This window comes from Bos taurus, chromosome 3 (genome assembly GCF_002263795.3).
Source record: "Bos taurus isolate L1 Dominette 01449 registration number 42190680 breed Hereford chromosome 3, ARS-UCD2.0, whole genome shotgun sequence".
In the NCBI taxonomy this organism is placed as follows: Eukaryota; Metazoa; Chordata; class Mammalia; order Artiodactyla; family Bovidae; genus Bos; species Bos taurus.
In genome coordinates, this window is record NC_037330.1 from 79,898,392 (window position 1) to 79,911,717 (window position 13,326).

At 38.4% G+C, this 13,326-nt stretch overlaps 1 non-coding gene across 1 annotated transcript; it reads left to right on the forward strand.

Moving 5' to 3' along the window:
• The first annotated feature begins 4,108 nt into the window (after positions 1–4,108).
• Positions 4,109–4,182, forward strand: TRNAR-UCU (transfer RNA arginine (anticodon UCU)). Its single transcript has one exon. It is a non-coding gene; the product is annotated as a tRNA-Arg (tRNA).
• Positions 4,183–13,326: the final 9,144 nt, after the last annotated feature.

Here is a 13,326-nt window from a genome sequence, read left to right on the forward strand (position 1 = left end):
CAGAAACCTTTTGGAAAAATATATGCTTGATTGCATGAACTCCCCCTTCACCAAAATCACACATATATACAGTCCTTCCCCCCTACCTCTTTGGAACAGTTTCACAGAGCTATCTGAGGTGCTGTCTCCCAGGCTGTGGTCCTCATTTTGCCTCAAATAAAACATAATTCACAATTCTCACATTGTGCATTTTTTAAAGTCAACCATCTAATCCAGATCTAAGCTTCTTGTGACCCCTAATCAAGAAGGAATGTTACCTTTAAAGAGTTGTCTTATTGATGCTAAGAGAATATTGCTTTTTATGATTGAGCAGGCATTCCTGCCAATGGGAAGTTCTGGTCAATGCATAATGCAGATAAACAATGCACAGTAGACTGGAGAGAAGAGGCCAGAGGACAGAGAAAAGTTTTCATCTGTGACCCCATGCACTGTAGCCCATGGAGCTCCTTTGTCCATGAAATTTTCCAGGCAAGAAAACTGGAGTGGGTTGCCATTTCCAACTCCAGGGGATCTTCCCAACCCAGGGACTGAACCTATGTCTCTTATGTCTCCTGAGTTGGCAGGCAAATTCTTTTATCATTAGTGCCACTTGAGAAGCCCCAAATTTTTCTTGCCTTTCTACAAAATATAAATTCTATTTCACAACCACATATAGCAGAGTTTTCTCTAATAAGTATTTCTAAAGTATTTGGGGTTGCTTATACTTTTTCCTTTTCATACTGTTGAAAGGTCCATCTAGTCAAGGCTATGGTTTTTCCAGCAGTCATGTATGGATGTGAGAGCTGGACCATAAAGAAGGCTGAGTGCCAAAGAGTTGATGCTTTTGAACTGCGGTGCTAGAGAAGACTCTTGACAGTCCCTTGTACAGCAAGGAGATCAAACCAGTCCATCTTAAAGAAAATCAAACCTGAATACTCATTGGAAGGACTGGTGCTTAAGCTGGAACTCCAATACTTTGGCCACATGGTGCAAAGAGCCTATTCATTAGAAGACACCCTGATGCTGGGAAAGACTGAAGGCAGGAGGAGAAGAGGAGGACAAAGGATGAGATGATTGGAGGGCATCACCAGTTCAATGGACATGAGTTTGAGGAAGCTCAGGGATGGTGAAGATCAGGGAAGCCTGGTGTGCTGCAGTCCATGGGGTCACAAAGAGTCAGACACGACTGAGCGACTGAGCACTTCTTCCACTGGCTTCATTGTGTCCATTTTACTCTGAATTCTTTTTAAAAAATTTTTAAATCGGAGGATAATTGCTTTACAATGTTGTGTTGGCTTCTGCTGTACAATAGCGTGAACCAGTCGTTAGTATACAAATATCCCCTACCTCAACTCTGAATTCTTTATCTTTACCCTGTGACTCACAACTCTCGCTCTCACTTGGCCCACCTTTACTCCAGCATGCAATCATCCTCTTTTTCTTCAAACCCCCACTCCTTGGATGTACCTGAACACAAGTCCACTGACAATGTATATTGTAGGTTTGACTGTGAGTCTAGGCAAAGGAGGGAGAGGCAGCGTGGAAATCAGAGGGTTTCACCTCTGACGTGCAGATGACTGAAACAGTATTATTCAATATATTTGTGCTAAAAATCCTTGGACTGTCATCTTCAAAGGAGGGTCTCATAGGCACTGTTTTAACCTCAAGCTCCAGCTCTTCCGGGCAGGATTTGTCTTCTTCCCCAGGACTCCTTCTCAGATGTATTCCCCACCACATCCCCAACCCCACAACTGCACCTCCTTCCTCTTTCTCCCACAAAGCCCAGCTTTCTCTCAAAATTTTATTATGCAAAACACTTCAAACCCCTCACCTTGTCCGGGGTCCCTGTCCTAGACACTTAAAAGGCTCCTCTGAGTTTAAATAAACGAAAAATCATTTTTCCTTAGAAAAAATAGTGCTGCCAGTCACTAAAATAGAGACTTTCTGCCTACTTATTAAGCGCATTAAATAAATGCAATCCAAGGACTAATACTAAGAAATCACTTTCCTTTTATCGATAGTTCGAATTTGACCAAGTGTGAGCCTAGACAGCAAATAGGCCCGAATCCCACGGAAGTCAACTTATAGAATCGCCACCAGAGGGCGGTAACACCAAAGCATTTGTATATTGCAGGACTATCTCCTTCCCTCACCCACCACAGTAACCTAGCCCCTTCTGCTAAATCAAATGTTCTCCTCAGTCTACCTGCCTCAGGTGGTCGCTGCTGGGAACGTGAAACACCAAATGCAACATTATTAGAACATGGTTTGGGTTATTTGAGTTTTACACAGCATTTTTGGCCAACTTTATTGAAAACATGTTTTCATGAGAACCAGTCTTATTCCACCTACTGCCAGCTAAATTTATCTCCACAGAGTTTAACAACACGGAGTGATTAATTAGGGACCAAGCCATTTCCTGAGCACTTAACTGATTTTGTGACTGTGAGTCACCCTTGTTGTCTTAGCCATCTGTCCCTGAATAAAATGCATTTATTTATGCTTTCCGAAGTTTTTGATCTCTCTTTTTTTTCTTCTTTCAAAGGCGACACAGTTATTGGAAAAGCAAAGCTGTTTATTCCTCTTTCTTAAAAAAAAAAAAAAAAGCTTAAATTAAATCACAATGAAAGCAACCCCATTAAGAGCTAAGTCATATGTTACTTCTGCTCAGATCCCTCTAGTGGCTTCTCCTCTCTAAGCAAAAATCATTTCCGTACATGCATAAGGCCCATAGGATCTGTCTAGCCCGTATACACACTGTCTTTTGCTTTCCACTCTCCCCCAGCCACCCTCCTTGCTAGCCAGTGTGCATGCTCCACCTCAGGACGTTTGGACCTGCTTGCCATTTTTCTTGGATCATCTTTCCTCACTGCTACCTGCATAACTATGTAAGTCTTCCTTCACTTCCTTCAAACGTCATCTTCTAAGTCTTTCCTGGCCACTGTACCTTAAATGAAAACCACCATTCACCCATACCTATGTGCACATTCACTCTCTTTATCCTTTTCCTTTTTTTATGTTTTTTACTTTAGCATTTCCACTAACATTCCATGCCCTTTAATTATTTATGTACTTTATTCCTTGTTACTTTACAAAAAATCATAAGCTGCCTAGGGGTAGGCTTTTTAAATATAGCTTCTTCACTACTATATTTTCAACTCCTAGAATAATATGTCGCACACAGTAGGAACTCAACAAAAGTTTATTGAAAGGATGAATAAACAAATTAACAACAAAAAAATAGAAATGCTCACTTCAGCCATCATGTCTGTTCCTTCTCATCAGCCACATTGCTACTTAATAATCATCTCGCTCCACACTAAGCAGCCGTTATTAGAAGTCATTACCTAAGCCTTTTTCCTGATTTATTCCTCATAGCCTTCACCATTGTCAAATTTTATTCCTTAAATATTTGTTTACTTTAAATAAATAATTTATCTTAAACATCATGAGGGCAATAAATTGAAAAGGCAACCTACAGAATGGGAGAAGATAATAGCAGACCATCATGAAAATTAACAGAGGGGAACCTGACTAAAACAGGGTCAGGAGGCTAGAAGCAGAAGCTCTCATGTATGTACCACACAAGCCAATTCAGGGCCCAACAGGAAGAGATGTGCCTTGCGCCTCTGGCAGGAAGTGATAGTCCTTTACTATAGCTAGCAGGAGAAAGAGCTTTTCTCTGCCTGGCAACAGTTTTGCCAATGAGAAACAGTCACACCTCAGCCAATGAACTCTCAGCTTCCTCCCATGGACTTTTAGTTTATAATAGCCCCTCCCAATTTTCCATGCTTCTCAAAAAGGAGTTTTCTCTCTTTCGCTTTATAGGGTTTTTCACAGTTGTATGTCCCAATTTGCAATTCTCTACTGCTCCCAAATAAACCAGTTTTGCTGATAAAATAACTGGGCATTTTTTGTTTTAGGTTAACACTATATATTTAATAAGGGGTTAATATCCAAAATATATAAAGAGCTCATTACAACTCAATAGCAAAAAGCCAAATAATCAGATTTTTTAAATGGACAGAGGGAAAATAGACATTTTTTTCCAAAGAAGACATTCAGATGGCCAATAGGTAATCAACTTCATTAATAAGGGAGATGCGAATTAAAATCACCATAAAGGATTTCCCTGATGGTCCAGTGGTTAAGACTCTGTACTTCTACTGCAGGGGGGCACAGGTTCAATCCCTGGTCAAGGATCTGAGATCCTACATGCAGGGTAGTGAGGCCAAATAAAACATAAATAAGTAGATAAATGATAGATAGATTAAAAATAAAGCCACCATGAGATATCACTGAACACCTGTTAAGATGGCTATTATCAAAAATACAAGAGATAAAAAATGTTGGTGAGGATGAGAAGGAAAGGGGACCCTTATCCATTGTTGGTTGGAATGTACAGCAATAGTGGAAAATAATATGTGGTTCCTGAAAAAATTAAGTGAACTACCAGACGACTCAACAATCCCACTCCTGGATGTATATCCAAAGGAAATAAGATCAAAATCTCAAAGGGCTATCTGCACATCCATGTTCATTGTGGCATTATTTACAGTGGCTAATATATGAAAACAGGCTACATATCCATTAATGGATGAATGGATAAAGATGTGATGAATATACAATGGAATATTATTCAGCCAGGAGAAAAAAAGGAAGTCCTGACATTTGCAACAGCATGGCTGAAACTGAAGGACATGATATGAGTGAAATAAGCCAGACAGAGAAAGACAAATACTGTATGACATCACTTACATGTGGAATTTTTTATTAAAAAGAGTCAAGCTCATAGGAATAGAAAGTAGAATGGTAGTAACCAGGACCTGGGGGTGGGGCAGGGGAGGGAGTATGGTGAAGAAATTGAGATATGTTGATAAAAGGGTACATGCCTTTGGTTATAACATGAAGAGTTTCCGAAGACTGAGGGTATAACATAGTGACTACAGTTAACACTGCTGCATTGTATAGGGCTTCCCAGGTGACACAGTGGTAAAGAATCCACCTGCCAATTCAGGAGATGCAAGACATGCAGGCTTGATCCCTGGGTTGGGAAGATCCCCCAGTGTAGTAAATGGCAACCCACTCCAGTATTCTTGCCTGGAAAATTCCTTGTACAGAGGATCCTGGCTGGTTACAGTCCATGGGGTCACAAAGAGCTGGACACAACTGAGCCACTGAGAGCACACACACTGTATTACATATTTGGAATTCAGTAATAAAGTAGATCTCAACTGTTCTCAGATGCACACACACACACACATGGTAGTTATGTGAGGTGGTGAATGTGTTAATTAAATCCATTGTGGTCATCATTGCATAATGCATACCAGTATCAAAGCATCATATTTTATAGCTAAGAAATGGAAGCAACCTAAACGTTCATCAACAAAGGAGTGGATAAGGAAGATGTGGTACATATATACAATGGAATAATACTCAGCCGTTAAAAAGCATGAAATAATGCCATTTGTAGCAACATGGATGGACCTAGAGATTATCATACTGAGTGAAGTAAGTCAGAGAACAAATATTGTATGACACCCCTTATACGGGAAATCTAAAAAGAAATGATACAAATGAACTTACAAACTAGAAAGAGACTCACAAACTTGGAGAACAAACTTATGACTGTTGAGGGGAAGGATAGGGAGACGGGATAGCTAGGAAGCATGGGATGGTCACGTCCACACAGCTACATTTAAAATGGATAACCAACAAGGATCTACTGTATAGCACATGGATCTCTGTTCAATGTTATGTGGCAGCCTTTTTTGAAGGAGAGTTTGGGGAAGAATTGATACATGTATGTGTATGGCTGAATCCCTTCACTGCTCATCTGAAACTATATTGTTAACCAAATACAAAATAAGAACCTTAAATTTAAAAAGACATCATATAATCCACCTTTAAATATATGCAATTTTTATTCGTCAACACAAATTTTTTAAATGAAAGAAACCATTTTGCTAAGTGTAAGAAGCCAGTCACAAAGATGATGTACTGTATGATTCCATCTATAGGAAATACCCAGGATAGGCAAATCCATAAAGACAGAAGGTCGATTACCGGTTTCTTAGGGCTCCGTGGTGTGGTAGTGGGGGTGTGGGATGGGTGGCTGTCACTGTGTACAGGATTCCTTTTGGAGTGATGAAAATGTTTTAAAATTGACTGCAGTGATGGCTGTACAACTCTGTGAATAGATTAAAAACCACTGAATTACACACTCTAAATAGGCAAATTGTATGATATGTGAATTATGTCTCAATAAAACTTTTATTTAAGAAAGTTAAAAAGACAGTACAACAAATCATGTATGCAAACCAGTCTATCTGTGAGTTAATTTAACTCAGTTATCAACTCAGACTCTGTTTATTCCCATTTACTAAGAATGTGTCAAACCCAAACAAGCTAGAAGAAGGAACTTGAGAATTTCTCATTGGGGTGAAAGAGGCAAACTTGAAAATCAATTAAAAATACTTTTAATAAGAAACCACAGTTCTAAATTGCCAAGGACTGAAAAGCAGAGGCTCAAATATAGGTCACAATCTAATCTCTTGAAACAAAATAAACCTATTTTTAGCTAAAGCTACTTAATCTTACTCTACTAACCCTTCTCTAAGAAAGTCCTAATATTGTTTTTTTATTTAAAAAAAAGAAGAAAAATTGTTGTTGTTGTTTAGTTGCTAAGTCATATTTGACTCTTTTGTGATCCTGTGGACTATATAGTCCACCAGGCTCCTCTGTCCATGGGATTTCCCAGAAAAAAATGCCGCCATTTTCTTCTCCAGGGAATCTTCCCAACCCAGAGATCAAACACGTATCTCCTGCACTGAAGGCAGATTATTTATGCAAATTTATTCTATCAAATTTAAAAGTGCTCTTAAAAAAAAATTACTATTTATGTATTTGGCTGGGTCGGATCTTAGCTGTGGCACACAGGATCTTCAATCTTCATTGCAGCATATGGGATCTAGTTCCCTGACCAGAAATCCAGCCCAGGTCCCCTGTATTAGCAAGCACAGAGCCTTAGCCACTGGATCACCAGGGAAGTCCCAAAAGTGTTCTTGTTATAAAGCTACACATTTTTTAAATGTAGTACCAGACCCAGGTGGCTCAGTGGTAAAGAATCAGCCTGCCAGTGCAGGAGATAGAGGTTCCATCCCTGAATTGGAAAGATCCCCTGGAGAAGGAAATGGCAACCCACTCCAGTATTCTTGCCTAGGTAATCCCATGGACAAAAGAGCGTGTCAAGCTATAATCCATAAAGTCGCAAAGAGTTGGAAACTCCTGAAGCAACGGCATGCATGCACACCAGTTCAGGAAGAGATAAGTCAAAAAGAAAAAGTGAAAGTCGCGTCCGACTCTTTGTGACCCCATGGACTACACATACAATCCATGGAATTTTCCAGGCCAGAATACTGGAGTGGGAAGCCTTTTCCTTCTCCAAACGATCTTCCCAACCCGGGGATCAAACACAGGTCTCCAGCATTGCAGGTGAATTCTTTACCAGCTGAGCCATAATGGAAGCCCAAGAATATTGGAGTGGGTAGCCAGGGGATCTTCCCGAACCAGGAATCGATCTGGGGTCTCCTGCATTACAGGCGGATTCATTACCAGCTGTGCTATGACGGAAGCCCAAATCAAAAAGAACAGAAGAGAAAATTCTAGACACAAACTTTTGCTGTTCAGTTGCTAAGTTGTGTCCAACTTTTTGTGACCCCATGGAATGTAGCCCAGCCAGGTTCCTCTCTCCATGGGGTTTCTCAGGCAAGAATGCTGGAGAGGGTTGCCATTTCCTTCTCCAGGGGATCTTGCTGACCTAGGGATCAAACTCACATCTCCTGGCACATACACCATTGGCACATGTATTCTTTAACACTGAGTCACCTGGGAAGCCCCAGAAATAAGCTAGGTGGATATAAAGTTTTACTATATGTTAAAAGTGATATTTGAAATTAAATCATTTAACCAACTTACTAGCCAATGGAGCTACCTAGCTAAAAATATCAGGAGAAATACTCTTGGTTGATACCATTTACCAAAGTAAATTCTAAGTGAATGAATGAAGCTATGATAGCTCTAGGAGGGAATATTTTTCTTCTCTTAGAGTAGAGGAGACATTTCTAGGAATACATACAAATTCAAATTTTTAGGAAAAAGTAATATCTTTGGCTACACAAAATTCAGAAAATTCTACAGGTAGGAAATTCACAGGACTATCTCTTGCTAGTCTTTTATATGATACCATCTGATTAAAAATATACATATGTAATATAAAAGACAGTGTTAAGAATCTTAGTATGTAAAGAACTCTTACAAATCAATAAAAAAGATAAATGTTCTAAAAGACATGTAGGCAATTCATAAAAGAGAGCAAGGTTTTAGAAAAAAAGTATGAAAAAGAATTCAACATCACCAGTTTCTAAATATACAATTTTATGTAAACATTCAATTAAAAATAACAATGAAGTTGGAGTGGTTTTTTTTTCTGAACAAATTAGCAATTCTGTTAAAATATAAAGGCATATTTTTTAGGCAGGGGGCAGAGCATTCTCAAGAACTGCTGAGCAGGAAGACGCGTTGGCACCATGAAACATGTGTTTACTCTTCAACCCAACTTTGCACTTCTAGAAAAGCATCTTAAAGAGCTAATTAAGGATCTGTACAAAGACTGACTCCTCCCTCACATCCACACAGCTCTCTTTCTCATCTCCTTTAGGTCTGAACTCAGATGCCTTTTTCACAGTGAGGTCTATGTCACCCAATCTGACATTGCAAGGACCCACATACTACTTATACCCCTCCCCTTCTGTATTTTCCCCTATGGCACCTGTCATATCATGTATTTTGTTTTTATCTAGCTTTTAATTTTCTTTTCCCACTGAAATGTGAGTCCTATGTATGGCCAGAGATAGTCCTACATTTTACGGCTCCTGACACATGATTTGGGGGTTCTCCTTTTAAAAAAAAAGTGTTTTCCAAAAAAAACATCACATTTTAAGAATCTGATAAATAAAATAAATACTATAAAATCTAGAAAACTGATAATGCTGGTAAATTAAAGCTCAGCATTTGAGTTGTTTTATTATTGGCTGGATTTCTAAAGATATTCCTAAAGGCAAGTATGGGAATAACTGATGCACCTTCACTTTTCTGTAGTTCAAAAAGTTCATCCACTCATTCATTATGTTTTGTAGATTACTAAAATACAGTTCACACACCATAATATGCATTTCAAGAGTCCAGTTCAGTAGTTGATAGCATAGTCAACAAGGTGTTCAAACATCACCACAATCAATCTAGAATATCTTCATCACCCAAGGTAAGTCTGCAGCATACTTTTCAGGTGATAGACATTGAGGTTGCTTCCTCTTTTCATTTGTTTGTTTGACTTTTTGTTTTCTGTGTTTTCTTATTGAGATGAAATTTACCTTCTGCACAATTCACCTTTGCGAAGTGTGCAGTCCACTGGTTTCTAGTATATTCAAAAGCTGTGCAACTATCGCAACTAATTCCCCACCATTTTCATCACCCCAAAAAACAAGCCCATACCCATGAGCAATCATTCTTCATTTCCTCTTCCCTCAGCCCCTGGCAACTACATATCTACACTGTTTCTACGGCTTTGCTTATTCTGGATATTTCATACAGATAGAATTATATTTTATATGGGCTTTTGTGACTTTTTTCCCACTTAACATGATGCTTTCAAATTTTATCCATGTTGTAGCATTTATTGATACTTCCTCTCTTTTTATGGCTGAAAAATATTCCACTTTATGGATAGACCACTGTATCCATTGATCAGTTAATAGACATTTGGATTGTTTCCACTTTGGGGCTATTATGAATAATGCTGCTATGAGCATTTGTATACAAGTTTTTGTGTGATATATGTTTTCATCTGTCTTGATATATGCTTAGAAATGGGTTTGCTGGGTCAGATGGCAACTCAGTGTTTAACACCTTGAGGAACTTTCAAAATTTTCTATAGTGGCTACACCATTTTACATTCCCCCAGCAATTTACAAGGGCTCTGACTGTATCCTATCCTTGCCAACACTAGTTACTGCCTGTCTTTTTGTTTCTAGCCATTCTAGTGGGTGTGAAATGAAAGCTCATACTGGTTTTCGATTTCCATTTCCCTGATGTCTAGTGATATTGAGCATCTTTTCATGTGCTTATTGGCCATCTGCACATATTTGGAGAAATACCTATTCAGAAGCTTTGTCCATTTCTCAACTGGATTGTCATTTTACTATTGAAGTGAAGTCAGTGGACAGAGGGATAACTTGATCTGATTTACATTTTACAGGTTGACTCTTATGGCTCTGTTGAAACTAGTCTGAAGTGGGGTGGGGAAGGGCAAAAGCAGTGAGACCAGTTAGGAGGCCAGAGCAATAACCCAAATAAGACCATAGTGACTTGAACCTTTGGTAGTAGCAAGAATATAAGACATGTTTTGACGCAGGATACATGTTGAAGATAGAAGCAACATGATTCCCTGATGGAGTACCTGGGCGATATGCAGTAATGAGATGTTTTGAAATACTCCAGGTCTTTTGTTCTGGAGAAACAGGAATAATAGGAAGTGTCAGGAGCTTTGATTCTGGACATGCTAAATTTGAGATGCCTGTTAAGCATCCAAGTAGAGAGATGATATTGGCAGTCAGATGCACAGTTCTGGGATTTAGTGAAGTCTGGGCTAGAGAAACACACATGAGTTAGCTGCTTAGAAAGGTAACTAAAGCCAGGAAGTAGCATGAGATCATCAAGTCTGATACAGAATAGAAAAGATTTTTGTTGAACAAATGATGTTTACTATTTATCTATGATTTACATATATAGGTGTTATAAAAGCATCTAGCACTAGCAACCCACTCCAGTATTCTTGCCTGGGAAATCCCATGGACAGAGGAGACTGGTGGGCTATAGTCTCTGGGGTTGCAAAGAGTCAGACATGACTTAGCAAATAAATGATAAAGGCAACATAAATTTCACATTTGATTTGTGGGAAGTATATTAACCCTGTAGCTACTTATGCCTCTAATTAGCTTTCATAAATATGTTTTATGTGACATCTCACATTCATCTGTCAAAGGGGGGTCCAAATAGTCTCATCTTCACACAGCCTGTGTACCTGTCTTATAATCTCAATCTCCCCTTATTGATAAGCTACAGAAAAAGAGGAGATAAATATTGATGTTAGTTGTTTAGGGGGACCCTTGGTTTCAGAGCCTCTAACTAAATGGCCTCAGAATGACAGAAAACATCCATAAAAGAGGACACAGGCACAAGCAAAGTGAATAGATTACAGAGGTGTAATCTAAGGTGTAGATTAAGTTCATTCGACTCATTTTCATCAGCAGCAAGCGGATTTTAGCAAGAGCATCACCAAGAAAGCTCAAATGGTTAGGATGCAGCAATGATAGAACTGCTGGAGAATTCTGGATTTGTCAGCAGGACAAGCATAATTTTGGGGGCAGGGCAGTAAAGATCATTAAATTTTACAGAATGTGGTAGCAAAATTTGTTTTTCAACTGCAGATGACATTAAAGTATTGAGACAGAAGCATAGATGTACATTTATGCTTTAAATTATTAAATGAAATAATTATCCAGCTAAGATCAAATTGATAATCTTATTTAATTATTCTGAGGACAGAAAGGGAATGAGCAACTTTTAATAATATCTAGTAATTAATTTGTAAGTATACAAAACAGCTGTAACTATTCAATTTTAATAGATAAGTCAACAGTAGCTCATCACTATTGATTTATTTATGCCAAGTCTTTAAGTGTGTCCTTTTCCAAGTGAGTAATTTCAAAGATTAAGACCACTTTGCCTATATGCTCAGTATTGAAGATGAATCCTTATTCCAAAGTGAAAGTGAAAGCTGCTCTGTTGTGTCCAACTCTTTGCAACTCCATGGACTCCATGGAATTCTCCAGGCCAGAATACTGCAGTGGGTAGCCTTTCCCTTCTGCAGGGGATCTTCCCAATCCAGGGATTGAACCCAGGTCTCCCACATTGCAGGTGGATTGTTTATAGCTGAGCTACCAGGAAAGTGGTCATCTATTAATTCTGCACTGTGCTTCATAACTACAGGGAAATGAATTGAAATTTATTTTCTACCAAGTTACACTTTTTTAAAACGTGGGGAAATGCTTGAAATTTAAACTCTTTGTAACTTTCATTTGTTTTAAAGAACAAAGAGGTGTTTTCTACTTCTGCAAAAGCAAAGAAAAGATGAAATTTGACTGATAACCTAAATAGAGATTTCTGAGAGCCATTGTAGGAAGAAAAGAAAATAACTTACAAATTATAATTACTGGATACTGGATAAAACATTTTTATTTACATTTAACTGACAAAAATAATAGGCAGGCATTAAAAAAAAAAATCTCAAGACAGAAGATACTATGTTTAAATAGCAGGTACATGATTTCTCAAGACACATCAATTCTCAGTCCCAGAGGAGGTCTCTCAACGCACCCAGCATGTTTTTTTGAATGAATATGCATGTGTTCAACCCCTTGAACCAGAAAGGCTTCCTTGGGAACTGTTTTTCTCTTACAGGCATTTTATAGTTATGTTGTATTACCCAATTTCTATTAAGAATTTAATTTCATGCTTAGTTTGACAATGCAATGAAATAGCTAGCTCAGTTTCTTTATAATCTAACTGCTTCAATCCACCTTGAAAACATCAGATCATCCCCAAATGCTTTGTGTATAAGGGGGACACATTACTCCTTAAGTGGTACTTAAGAATGTGTGCATTCTTTTATGCAGTGCACAAAACAACTCTATAGAATACGTACAGCACTATTTTCAAGTGTTGACTTTTTCTTTCTTTTTCAATACAGCAAATTCTTGATTAACCATGCCCCACATAACCCAGCTCCAACCCTGGAATGTTAGCAAAACTGTAAGTAGGAACTGGAGTTCTCCCAGTTACACGTTTCCTGAATAAATATAGGAACTACAATAAATATGGCTCAAAACTAGTCAAATTCTCCAAATTTGATTAAGATTATCCAAACAAAAAACTTGGAAAAGAAATCTGCTGGTCTCCTGTCCAAATATAATGCATCCCACGGTAGTAATACCATATAAGAATTTTTGTTTAATAATGTACACAAAAGTCTTTGTTCAACGGTAAATGACAAGCTTTATTTTAAAGGAAATCATCCTCGGGCAACCCTGCTGGAGGAAAGAGAAAAAGAGATTCATCCTCATCATATGTATATAACTGCATTCTAAAGCAGCCTCGGGGATTTTTCACATCAAGTCTGGGGTCATGTGTCATTGCTCTACTCCAGGAGCGTGGCCACATGAAAGC